Source organism: Triturus cristatus, chromosome 8 (assembly GCF_964204655.1).
Source record: "Triturus cristatus chromosome 8, aTriCri1.1, whole genome shotgun sequence".
Lineage (NCBI taxonomy): Eukaryota > Metazoa > Chordata > Amphibia > Caudata > Salamandridae > Triturus > Triturus cristatus.
The window spans coordinates 1,700,154,997-1,700,168,324 of record NC_140591.1 but is presented as its reverse complement, the minus strand read 5'-3'; the positions used below and the strand labels follow the sequence as shown (position 1 = coordinate 1,700,168,324).

The 13,328-nt window shown below is 52.1% G+C and overlaps 1 protein-coding gene across 2 annotated transcripts in view; it reads left to right on the top strand.

Annotated features, from left to right (window-relative positions):
* The window catches only part of LOC146808643 (uncharacterized), a 153,394-nt gene that overhangs the window by 80,604 nt on the left and 59,462 nt on the right, over window positions 1-13,328 (top strand). The window contains exon 1 of one of the 2 annotated variants that reach the window (XM_085623673.1): window positions 8,476-8,609. The exons of the other annotated variant lie outside the window; for it this stretch is intronic. The gene's annotated coding sequence lies outside the window, so the exon portion shown is untranslated. Of the gene's footprint in view, window positions 1-8,475; window positions 8,610-13,328 lie in introns of those variants that run through there. 2 annotated transcript variants of the gene reach the window in all.

Sequence of the window (13,328 nt, the reverse complement as noted above, 5' to 3'; positions counted from 1 at the left end):
GCTCCCTTACAACCGTTCCCCGTTGTAAGTACCCCGTTCGAGCGGGTCGGCATCGACATCGTGGGACCCCTGGATCCGAAGACCGCCCAGGGCCACAGATTCATCCTCGTCCTGGTGGACCATGCCACCCGCTACCCCGAGGCCATCCCCCTCCGCACCGTGACGGCTCCCGTGGTGGGCCGGGCTCTCATGGGGATCTTCTCCTGGGTCGTATTTCCCCGCGAGGTTGTGAGTGATCGCGGCACGAACTTTATATCCCGCTACATGAAGTCCCTGTGGCAGCAGTGCGGAGTCACGTATAAATTCACGACCCCCCTACCACCCCCAGGGCAACGGCCTGGTGGAACGCTTCAACCGAACTCTGAAGGGAATGATCCTGGGCCTCGAAGAGCCCCTGCGCCGGAAATGGGACGTCCTCCTCCCTTGCCTCCTGTTCGCGTACCGGGAGGTTCCCCAAAAGTCTCTGGGGTTCAGCCCCTTCGAACTGCTGTACGGACATCCCGTTCCGGGGCCCCTAAGCCTGGTCAAAGAGGGCTGGGAGACAAGCCCTCGGGGAACACCCCCAGATGTGTTCCGCTACATCCTGGCGCTCCGCAACCAGACGAGGAAGTTTAGGGAACTTGCAGAGGCTAACCTCGAGGCCAGCCAGGAAGAAATGAAGCGCTGGCATGACCAGAACGCAACCTTGGTCGAGTTCCAGCCGGGCCAGCAGGTTTGGGTCATGGCTCCGGTGAGACCCTGCGCCCTACAAGACAAGTGGACTGGCCCATTCAAGGTGGTCGAACGGAAGAGCCAGGTCACGTATCTGGTCGACGTACAATCCCCACGGAACCCCCTCCGGGTCCTCCACGTAAACCGTCTCAAGCCCCACTTCGTAAGGACAGAACTGAGTTTGCTACTGGCCACCGATGAGGGGGCAGAAGAGGACACTGAACCCCTGCCCGATCTCCTGTACACAAAAGAACTGGACGGTTCCGTGGAGGGTGTGAAACTGTCGGACACCCTCACTCCCCAGCAGGCCGACGACTGCCGCCAGCTGCTCGGACAATTCGCAGACCTTTTCTCCCTCATTCCAAGGGTGACCGACTGGTGTGTCCACGACGTAGACACCGGCGACTGCCCGCCTGTGAGACACAGAGCCTACCGGGTGCCTGACCGGGTCCGCACCTGCATCAAGACCGAGGTACAGAAAATGCTCAACCTGGGGGTCATCGAGCCCTCCGACAGCCCCTGGGCCAGCCCGGTGGTTCTGGTCCCGAAGGCTGCCTCCCCAGGGGTCGCCCCCGAACTAAGATTCTGTGTAGACTATCGGGGGCTCAATGCGGTCACCCGCGCAGACGCTCACCCTATTCCCCGAGCCGACGAGCTCATCGACCGCCTGGGGGCCGCCCAGTTCCTCAGCACTTTCGACCTGACCTGCGGGTACTGGCAGATCGCTCTCACGGAAGGGGCGAGAGAGCGCTCTGCCTTCTCCACGCCAGATGGCCACTACCGCTTCAGGGTCATGCCGTTCGGGATGAAAAACGCCCCAGCCACGTTCCAGCGGTTGGTGAACAAGGTCCTGGCCGGACTCGAGGAGTTCAGCGCAGCGTTCCTTGACGACATCGCCGTATTCAGCTCTCAATGGCACGAGCATCTCCAGCACCTCCGACAAGTACTTATGGCCCTGCGCCAAGCGGGCCTGACAGTGAAAGCCAGCAAATGCCAGCTCGGACAAGGCTCCGTGGTCTACCTGGGGCATCAGGTGGGCAGCGGCCAGGTCGCCCCTCTCCAGCCGAAGATCGATGCCATCAAGTCCTGGGAGCCCCCCACCACGCAGACAGAGGTTCGGGCCTTCCTGGGCCTTACGGGGTACTACCGGAGGTTAATTAAAAATTATGGTAGTATCGCAGGGCCCCTCACAGAGTTGACCTCCAAAAAACTTCCGCAGAAGGTGCAGTGGACCCCCCAGTGCCAGCAGGCGTTCGACGCCTTGAAAACCGCCATGTGCACCGCTCCCGTACTCAAGGCCCCCGACTACTCCCGAGAGTTCGTGGTCCAGACCGATGCATCCGAACATGGCATCGGGGCCGTGCTCTCGCAGTTTGACGACAAGGGCATTGATCAGCCCATAGCCTTCATCAGCCGAAGGCTGCTGCCGAGAGAGCAGCGTTGGAGCACTATAGAGCGAGAGGCCTTTGCCGTAGTCTGGGCCCTCAAGAAACTGCGGCCCTACTTGTTCGGAACCCATTTTCGAGTACAGACGGACCACCGGCCCTTGCAGTGGCTAATGCGGATGAGGGGGGAGAACCCCAAGCTACTACGATGGTCCATCTCTCTCCAAGGGATGGACTTCACTGTCGAACATCGCCCCGGGACGGATCATGCCAACGCCGACGGCCTGTCCCGGTTCTTCCGCTTCAGCGAGGAGAACCCCCCAGTGGATGGGTAGTTCTCCACGCCTTTCAGCTGGGGGGGACGCGTGTGAGACCGGCCTCACGGCGTGGCCCTCTCCATCATCCCGCCAACCTGCAACCACCCTCAAGACCCGACATCCCCGACTCCGGCCGCCCCAGCCACCCCCGATCCACGGGCCGGCCAGAGACCTGACAGACTCAACACCCTACCACGCATGCCCAACCGAGGGAGCGGGAACCCTCGAGCCAGACCCAGAGGCGCCAGCCCAGTCACACCTCGGGTCGCCTTCCCCGGGAGGACTCAATCGGCCACCAGGCCCCTGGGGAGCAGGCGCCTCCCCTACCGAGCGTCTGGGGTCCCTCCCAGACCCACCTGAAAAGACCAAGAAGTGAGCGGCAGGAAATCCCGCCGAACCCCCTCCGTCACCCCAGTCCCCCCCTCTGCGAGCACTCCGGACTTCAAAGAACCAGCGGAGTATAACAAGGGGTGCCGGAGGAACAAGGAGAAGAAGACCTGGAACCATCTGAGCCTGCTGACGCTGTCGCGGCTCCTGAACGCTGAAGTCACCTGGGCCTGCTGAGTGACTCGCGGCCTCTTGCTATTGAACCATCTGAGCCCTGCGGACGAGGTCGCGGCTCCCGAACACTGAACCACCTAGGCCTGCTGAGCGACTCGCGGCCCCCAGCATTGAACCATCTAGGCCTGCTGAGCGACTCGCGGCCCCCAGCATTGAACCATCTGAGCCTGCTGACGGAATCGCGGCTCCTGAACTCCGACCACCTGTGCCTGCTGAGAGACTCGCGGCGCTCCCCTTGAGGACGACTCGATAAGAGATCGGCCAGAGACACGACACCCTCCAGCTCGAGGATTGTGAGCTTCCGCAGGGTATTTCGCAGAGACACTATCTTGAAAGACTGTCCCGCTACCCCCATTCCCCATGACTGAATTGTGGTACGTTGTGCCACTGCTGTACTATTTGCCTTTTGGGTCATAAAGATCCCTGAAATCATCGATAAAAGAACTTATCGTCCTACAAAGAATACGTGTGGTGTCCCTCTGTTCACAGTGCAGCTCAGGGTGTGCGTGCCTGGTTCGGCTTACTTGGGAGAGGTGGGTCAAAGGGGTGGGCAAGACGTGTTCGAACCCCCTTCCGGCGGACGCCTTTCCAACAGCCCCCTTGAATTTTACATTGTTCTTTAACTTTTCCGGGAGCTGCTTGCCTGCTTCGTCAACAGTGGGTGATTGGCTGAGGTGGCAGGAACTACCCCTGGTCAGTGGTTGACTAGATGAAGTGGAGCGGTGTGTCGTATCTTGTTCTTCTTGGCTGCTTGTGGATTCTGGAAATCGGTAATCTTGGATATAACTGCGATTTTAGTAGGTTATGTGGAGAAAGTTCCTTGCTACTGGAAGGCCTGTAATGTTCTGGACAATGTATCACAACGAATGTTTGTATCATGGTTTCTACTTGAACTTTGCTAAGTCACAAAAGGATTGCTTGTTTCATGCGCAAAGAAATCATATTGAAATCATCAAAATCCCGATGCTTCATGGCCCCACCCTGAGTTCCAACACTGGCTTCCTGTTAGCTTTTAATTTGGTACAATTGTACAGCTATCGTGTGTAAACTGCGTGTATTTTTAGGTCTCGCCTGCGTTGCAGCGCATGCGCTACTTCGCCTTGGCGAGATCTATAGTCATTGGTTTTGTGTCCCGCTTCTTTGGAAGTGGGGTTGGTGCACGCCCAGTCTCCCTTAGGCCTCGCCCATCCGGACTGGACTCGTCACTTGCTGGTCATGCATGCTGCGTCTTTTCACTTCTCCCACGGCAGGCGTGTCGACACTTGTTCTTCTCAGCATCCTTCAGCATCACAGCAAGCTTCCTGGACTCGGCGTGGGCTTATTGCACTAACCAGTGTTTCTTGCTTGGTTTTTTTTCATCACGCAATGGCGTGGCGATATGGTTAGTTGCATTGCCAAACAAGCCTTTTTTTCTCTTTATTTATCTTAGTTTCAATAGCAGCACTCACGCTTTAACTGTAAAGATCTTAAGCTAAAGAGCGGTGCCACGATTGCTCAAGAAGTAAAGAAATAGAAAAAAAAAATGTTTTCAATTTCTTTACTTATGAACCATTCGCAGCACCCGCTTTAGGTTAAGATCTTTACAGTTAAAGCGCGAGTGCAGCGATAAAACCAAAGTAAATAAAGAGGGAAAAAAACGTGTGTCCGCCATTTTTTCACTTTATTTACTTTGCTTTCAATCGCGGCACTCGCGCTTTGGCTGTAAACATCTCAAGCTAAAGCACGGATGCGCTGATTGCTTCAAAAGTAAAGAAATAGAAAAAAAATATATATTTCTTTACTTTTGAAGCAATCAGGGCACCCGTGCTTTAGCTTAAGATGTTTACAGTTAAAGTGCGAGTGCAGCGATTGCATGGCAAATGCGTGTTAAGTTTGTTTTCCTGTGCAACTGGTCATGTAAGCATTACACACAATCAATTATACTCCTGGGATTGATTACATAAACGCTGAGCTGAGGGACCATTATGTAGGAAGGGGTATTTACAGAGCCCTCCCTTGCTGTTGCAATGTTACCTCCCCCCAGCCTGTCCTGTGATTGAGGCTCTGGGGGCCCGGACCCTGGCAGGCAGAGTTGCATATTTCCATCTGTGTAGTGTGTGTTAAATTGTGGACGGCTGCTTGTTTTTTGTGCAAAGGCTAGCTTTACCCGTCACGAGCTGGTGGTGACTTCATGTCACTGCGCCTCGTGTGCGCTTTGTTCTGAAGGCTCTTCATGCTGAGAGTCACCAGCCAGACACAGACTCTCTCTGCTATTTAATGGATGAAATCTGAGACCTGGTTTTTATGATCTGTCATTCTCTAATTAATGAAGCCTCTTGCATCATTTTGCAGTTCGTGAAGGCGAAGCCCGTTTGCTGTCAATTAAAGGGAAGCATCTGTTTTAAGTGTCGACACATGTGTCAGCACCAGCCTGAGCTGGCCTGGCGGACTTCACCAGGGCAGTGCCAGGCCCCGTGAGCCGGCTGGACCTCAGACCCCGGCCAGCCAGCGTTGTGTGTGAGACCTTTCACAGCAACACTAGTATGAGAGAATTTTAGATATGTATGTGGTCTGAGACACAAAGGGAAAGATTTCCTCATTGGCAGGTTGTATTTTTTAATGTTCCACTCAATGTCACTCTTTTTTTTTAACAAATCTATACATTAAGAGCCACCATAAGGTAAATATTACAAAACATAGTTTTACAGTCTTGTTATTTTTTTTTTGTTTTTGATTTAAGTATTTATTATTTTCCTAACTTTTTTCTCTTGTGTCTGCTTTTTATTCCTCCTCTGCCTAGTGGCCAGTGCACTGGAATTATGCGGCAAAGGTGGACAAAATTGTGGAACAAAATTGCTGATTTTCTTCAATAAGAAAAGACATAGTATGGCGCAGAACGCAGCACATTTTGTGGCAGTATTATTTCACTATTTTATCTTATGTTAACGCTGTCTGTGCAAAGGTTCCACCTCATTAGTATCTGCGTAACAAATAAGTGCGGCAAACACCAGCTGGATGCTGACCTCATAACTTATGCAAAGGGCCCACTATTGTGCTGCAACATGTGTGGCAGTGTTTTTTGTTAACTTTTAATACGTTTAAGGTAGAAACACAAACCGCAAATTATGATGGAGAATATGGATTCTGCATCAAGTGTGGCAAAGCCAGAACTATGCGGAAAACACTGCAGACGCAGAGTGTCATGATTCCAGTGGCCCTGTTTGGGGCCACTTCCAACAGAGGGTGAGTGGTTTGAGACATTCCTTTGTTACCCCAAGGCCCACCATCTGGGGGAAATCTCTGCAGTTATATATGCTCTCTTAATATATTTTCATATATTAATTGTTATGGTTCACTGACGCAGATTCTTTCATGTAAAGCTCCCAGGCCTCGTTCATGGCCAATGGCCTACAAATTCACATCAGTTAATACAGAACACCAGTCAGCCTCTGAAATCAACATAAAACTACTTCTGAACCACAAGCAAATGCAACAGAGAGCGAGCATTTTTATTGGTGAAATCCAACTATGATAGCTTCTTTAGGAGAAATTGCCCCTTCTGGTTAATTGCGGGTCAGGTCAAGGGGTCACCACTTCATCATGGGGGGGACATTGCCACCTGCAAGCCAAGCTGACCATCATGTGAGGACCTCGTGACCCCTAGGGGCAGACATCCGCCCTCAGCTCCCAATTATCTGATTTATGTATTTATCCCCCAATCCAAGCCTCACCTCTCCCACTGTAGAGCCGGGCTTCTACAATTTAATTCAGTACAGTTGTTTCAGCGGGGGAATAAAATCGGTGTTTGAATGAGGCCTCTCTCCTTCTGGGAACTGACCGGTTTGTGTAATAATTTAAGGTGGCCTGTGAGGGTGTCCTCCGCCCCGTCCATATCTATGCACAGAGAGGGACAGAGGGTGTGAGAGAGGATGGATTTCAGCTAGGGAGCCCTATGTCGGTCCAGGAGGGCCGGCTCCATGCAAGATGTTGAGGTTAACCGCTGGCTGTATAGACATGCTCAGTGCAGGTTCACTGGGGGCCAATTCACAAAGCCATCTGTGCAAGTTCAACTTCCGTGCACCAATGGTTCGTTGTACTAGTTCGAGCAATTCACAAAGGGGAACTAAGATATGTAAGTCCATTTACACGTGTGTAACATCACTGCTTGAGTAAATCCTTATCGGGGGAGGGAAGTGGACATTTTATTGCATGGATTCCCTGGACGGGTTGAAAACCCCCACAAACTCCCAAGTTTAAAGGATACAAATTTCAAATCTACCAATCTGTACCTAGAGACGCCAGCCCGCTAATAATCAGGGGCCTGCTTTTAAACAGACTGGTGTGTAACAAAATACGTTTTCGATGTATTGGTGAGCACATAACATGCCACACAGTAATCTTCTGTAAATACAAACCACACGTAGCACATTTTTGGAGCAGCGAATTTACCACATCATGCCAGCCAGGGGGGGCACTTCGAAAGATCATAACAAACCTCTGGCTGCACAAGACACCCCCGCCCACCTTTGCAAAGACCAGGTTTATACAATCCATATCAGAGTATTCCAATAAAACGTTGATGTCTGTGAGGCACCCATCTTGCCGTCACGCAGTGCCCATCCCTTACCCTACTTTTGATGGCGAGTGATGGATCGCACTTATTACCTTTACGACTTTATCCATCTCTGTGGGCAGAGGAATGGGGATACACCTACCTTACACAGAGCGATGGGTCACGAACAAAATCCTTAATACATTTAAACCAGTGACTAAAAAAGTCACCCAAACTAGAGCCTCAACACTACAAGCATTTGCAATGCAATAGGTCTCGCATTTATGCGAGTTTAAGCTATTGGCCTGCTAAATGACAATGCCTTGTTATTTATGTTTTAAAAACAAAAACAAACATAAAAGGCATTGTTATTTGCAATGTCAATAGATCAAACTCGTGTAAATGCGAGACCTATTGATTGCAAATGCTTGTTAATTTATTTTAATCATTTTGTAAGCATGTGCATACGTGGTGCGCGTACCTGCAAAATAATGCAGGTGGCCACTTCAAAGGTTTTTTCTTCAGCCATGCTGCAGAGCATCAGGAATGCTATACAGAGGGGCTAATACCATTGGCAAAGCCATCAGTTCACAAAGGCGAGACATATTGGCTTTGCCAGTGCTTGTTTTCATTGTATTGAAGGCAAAGAAGAAAAGGTCGGCTCATTTAGGGGCAACAATTGCTTCGGGTACTGTCCCTGTGCTCAGTGACCCGGAACAGGAAACAGAAGTGAAAAAAACGGAACATTCCTGTTACAAACGACTGTATATGAACTTACGGAGCATGCGCAGACCAGAGATACTGCAGTCTTGTTTCCTTACTACAACGGATGCGCATAAGCAGATCAAGGATACTGCAGTCTTGTGTTAGTATCACACCGAATACGCATGCGCTGACCAGAGATACTGTAGTCCTCTGCCGTACCACTACTGATACGCATGCGCAGACATTGCATCTCCCTGCGCGCCCGGCTGAAGTGGCTCAAGGAGCATGCGCAGTACAGACTCAGTAGTGTCGTAGCCCTGAACGTGGGGAGCACGCGAAAACCGGATATCCGGCCTCGGTGACCTTCCCAAGATTGCGGCTGCGGAGGCGTCTGTCGAGGTAGGCTCTGGACACGTTCAAATTAAAGGATAAATAAGGTGTGAGGCGCTCAGCGTCCCCGGAGCCCCCACGGGCCACTCTCCCTGGTCCCAGGAAGTGAATCTCGCCTGTGTGGTGTCACCGGTGCTCGCGTAGAGCCTCCCCTGGGCCGAGGTCCCGCGGCGTAAAACTGGCCCGCACACCCCGCGAAGCCAGTCTGGAGAGCTGCCTGAAGGCTGCGACCAGGGCCTCCGCGAGGCATGGGCAGGGGGGCCGCTTCACGGTGAAGGGTCACACTTTCACAGGTAGCCCACCTGCTCCTCCAGGGCCCCATGCTCCTCCAGGACCCCTTGCTCCTCCAGGGCCTCCTGAACCTCCAGGGCTCCCTGCTCCTCCAGGGCTCCCTGCTCCTCCAGGGCTCCCTGCCCCTCACAATACACATGGGAGATGTCTTGACTTGCTGGTCAGGGCATGGTGGCTTTCCTGGGGTGCAGGGGCGGGGGGAAGGAGATAACCGAATGGGGCCGGCACAGCAGCCAGGCCAGCAATTATGGCTCACAGAGTCCGGGGCGGGCAGCACCTCTGTTAAATACCGGCCAATCCCTTTCAGCATTTTGTTGCTAGCTGACAGAAGGCCCCTTTGTTTCCAGGACCAGCGGGACAGGTAAGGAGAGGTGGGTGAAGGGAGGAGGGAGCAGCCAGATCAACTGGCTTTTGTAATCTGTGCACCACACATAGCAAAAATTGCTTTGATGTGAATGCGCATTTAAAATGTATGTACACCGGTACTGCTTCGAGGCCCAGGGGAAAGGGCCCCCTTTCATGGGCCTCGAAGCACTGGAGCCAGCTGTAAAGTCTAGGTGTGGGGGCCCCTTCCCTGGGCCTTGTAGCCATTACTCCCTCTTTCCTCTCCTTTCATGTATTTGTTCCTCTGTGAAATCGACCAAAAAATATATACTTTGCTGGAATTCGCTTTTTGGGACATTTTTCTATTGCAAAGTGCAGCTTTGGGACGGAGAGAAATAAGTTTAAAAATGTGAAAAACAAATAAAAGCAAGACAGAGTGGGTCGCAAAGTGGTCAGATTGATTTTATTCACACCCAAAACACATTAGGGCTACTTTACAGAGTTTGCTAGTGCAACGCTACTTTTATTTCCTCTTCTTTCTTTGAACAACATTGTTTTCACAGGGTGTGGAAGTGCACCATTCCTGGAAGTATTGCAATACCTGGTTGATGGGTGGATTGGAAAATAAAATGTGTTCACAGATGTGGTCTTTTTAAACCATACTGCCTATGTTTAAGGATATAAATAATGGGCATTGAGATGGGTCGCTTCTTGTCCCTGTAGTCATGTCCATAACTTTTCAGGCAAAAGCACTCGCTGATTTCTGAATAATAAGTGCAAAAGCGTTAAGGTAACCATGTTTTTCCGTTCTACATTTCAATCAAGGAATTTGTAGAGTGCACTACTCACCCGTGAGGGTCTCAAGGCGCTGGGGGGGGCATATGCTGCTATTGCTCGAACAGCCAGGTCTTGCGAAGCCTCCTGAAGGTTTGTAGTTCTTGGGTCTGTCGTAGGAGGATGGGGAGGGTGTTCCAGGTCTTGGCGGCGAGGTAGGAGAATGATCTGCTGCCGGAGGCTGCTCTTCAGATGCAGGGGACGAGGGCGTGGTCGGCAGAGTGGAGCTGGCGTTTCGGCGTGTAGAAGGTGAGTCGTCTGTTGAGGTGAGTCATCTGTTGAGATGAGTCACCTGTTGAGGTATGTTGGTCCGGTGTCGTGGAGTGCATTGTGTGCATAGGTGAGGAGCTTGAAGGTGATCCTCTTGTTGATGGGCAGCCAGTGCAGGTCTTTCAGTGGGGTGTGATGTGGCTGTGTCACGGGATGTCGAGGATAAGGCGGGCCGATGTGTTCTGTATGCATTGCAGACGTTTCAGTAGTTTGGCCGGGGCTCCTGCGTAGAGGGCCTGGGTAACCGTTTTTCTTATGTCAGTGGGGATCCATCTGTAGATCTTGCAGAGGGTGTTGAAGCAGGAGGATGAGGTGGTGTTGACTTGCTTGGTCATGGAGAGTGTTGAGTCGAGGTCTTTGCTGTTGTGTGTGTTGTTGTCAAGGCGGTCCTTGAAGGAGGTCCCTTTGGCGGATCTGATGAGGTGGTGGTGTTGGCGCATGGCATTCTTGAGGGTTGCGTGGTTCTCCGGTGACTGTTTGCGGTGCCATTTCTTATCCAGTCTTCGGCTGGTTTGTTTGGATGTCTGGAGGTCCACGGAGAATCAGCTGGCGTTCTTGTTGGTGGGTTTCTTGATCTGGGCGAGGGTGTTGACGCAGTTGTTCATCCAGCGCTTGAGGTTGCTGGCGGCGGCGTCAGGTCGGAGGGTGGGCTTCGGGCGAGTGCGGTGTTTAGCTGGTCTTCGGTGACTTTGCTCCAGCAGCGGCGGGGGATCTGTTGAGTTGGGTGCGTGGTGGGATTCTGGAAGGTGAAGTGGATGCAGTGATGGTCGGTCCAGCGGAGTTCGATGCTGTGGCTGAAGGAGACGTGGGAGCTTGCGGAGAAGATGGGGTCAAGCGTGTGGCCGTCGAAGTGAGCGGGCGTTGAGACGAGCTATCGTAGTCTGAGGTTGGCAAGGTTGTCGATCAGGGTGGTGGAGTTGGTGTCGTCGTTGTTCTCTGGGTGGAAGTTCAGGTCTCCGCGGAGGATGTAGTTCGTGGAGGCGAGGGCGTGCACGCTGAAGTCGGCGATTGAGTCGCTGAACTGAGGTCGGGGTCGGGGGGTCTGTAGATCAGTTTCTCGGAGGGTGGTGTTGGGATCGGTGTGAATCTGGAAGTGCAGGGTGTCGTCTGTGCTGGTCAAGACCTTGAGGGTGGACTTGTGGATGATGGCGATTCCCCCTCTTGTTCCGTTGGCGCGGTCTCTGCGGGTGATCTTGTAGCCGTCCGGGATGGCTATGGTGATGTCCGGTGCCGAGGAGTCGTTCATCCAGGTCTCTGTCAGGAAGGCGACTTCCGGGGAGGATGTGCCGAGCAGGTCCCAGAGTTCGATGGCGTGTTTGCATGCGGATCGGGTGTTCCGGAGGATGCATCTGAGGTGGTTGCGTCTTGTTCCGGCGGGTGGTTTGGCAGGTTGGATGATGGTGAAGCTGCAGTTCCGGCAGGATAAGGGTCCTTGCGTGCGTTTTGGGGCGGCCAGGATGCAGGTGTGTGATCGTCCGGCGCTGAGTGCGTGGAGGGTGCTGGCATTGTAGCGGAGGCAGACGTCGTGGGGGCCAGGGGGTCTTGGCGCAGACGGGCTTGCCTTAGGCGTGCCCGCTGCGTGCGGCCGCTGCGCGGCCTACATATAAGGGGAGGTGGGAGGGAGGAGCAGCTGGGAGGCGGGAGCGGGGCGGTGAATGGGAGAGCAGGGACGCAGCGGCGGGAAAACTGGTGAGGGACGGCGGGGGAGCAGAGGGCAAAATGGGGCACAGCAAGGAGATGCAGGAGGGAAAAAAGGAAAAATTAGGCAATGCAAGACATGTACAGCAGAACAATGCAGCAGCGTGGGGAGCGACCTGCCTAATCTTGCACTCCCTATGAGTGTTTGCTTTTTCCAGGATGTCGTTACTTTTTTTTTTAGGCAGCATATTACTCTTAATTAATCGTAATTTTTAATTGTCACATCCAGGTGTTTATATCGAGGCACAATTGGGTTGTAGTTGAAGGCAGTACGAGTATCTCTCAGTGAGACAGTATGGAGGGAGGATGTGGCACTATCGTCAGAGCTGATGAATATGGAACCGGGGAACCAGTTTCAGCCTTCATGACCAGTCCACCAAACCACTCTCTTGAGGGACACATTCCCGTGCTAGACCATAGAAGCCCATGTCTCTTAGCACCAGCAGGTAGACCATTGCGGTGGCAAGGTTGGGATACATTTGAAGGCCTGTCCACCACAATCCATACTGAAGTTCATCTCCAGTCTTGCGGGCATACCCATGAAACAGCACACCCTAGAGCAGCAGTGACCCTGCCCCTGAAGTCACAGGACCCTTAAGAAGGGCTGCTCTAGGGCAGTGCGACCGTTGCGATTGCACCGGCCACTGACTTCAGATTGGGGCGTCATGTTTGCAAGTATATTATGTTTTTAAAAGCACTTGCTGCCTCCTTCCTGGCCTCCAGCAATTTTCGGCAACATTAAAAATGTCATTTAATTTATTTATTTATTTGAAAAGTTTTATAGAGCGCGAGCAAGACCCTTGCGGGTATCAGACCGCTTAACAGTAAATAGAGTTTTTATACATAAATAAAAGGCACATTGTAACATCTATACAGAAAACATGTTGCACAAACAAAGTGATCAGGTACAACAGGACTCTATCCCCTTGCGTCAGGGAACAAGAAGATGGAATGTCCAAAACTTAGCTGGTCCCTTGTCCTAGCCCAGTTAATTGGAACACTATAGAAGATCACCACCACTCTTTGGACCGTACTTAAGTGAATTTGGCCATGAGAATTAATTTTACTTCCTTTTTGAAGGAGACATTAGAGGGGTTAAGTCTGGTTTCAGGTGGTAAAGCATTCCAAATTCTTGGTGCCATCCCTGAGAAGGTACGGTTGTATGTTTTTTTTCTTGTTGAATCTCTGTGGTTTTAGAATTAAGTTTTCCGCACTTCTAGAAGATCTGGGCCCACCGGAGATCATCCGCTTCTGTGGTAGATATCTGGGTGCTTTGTGGTGCATGGCTTTATGCGTCATACACGCTATCTT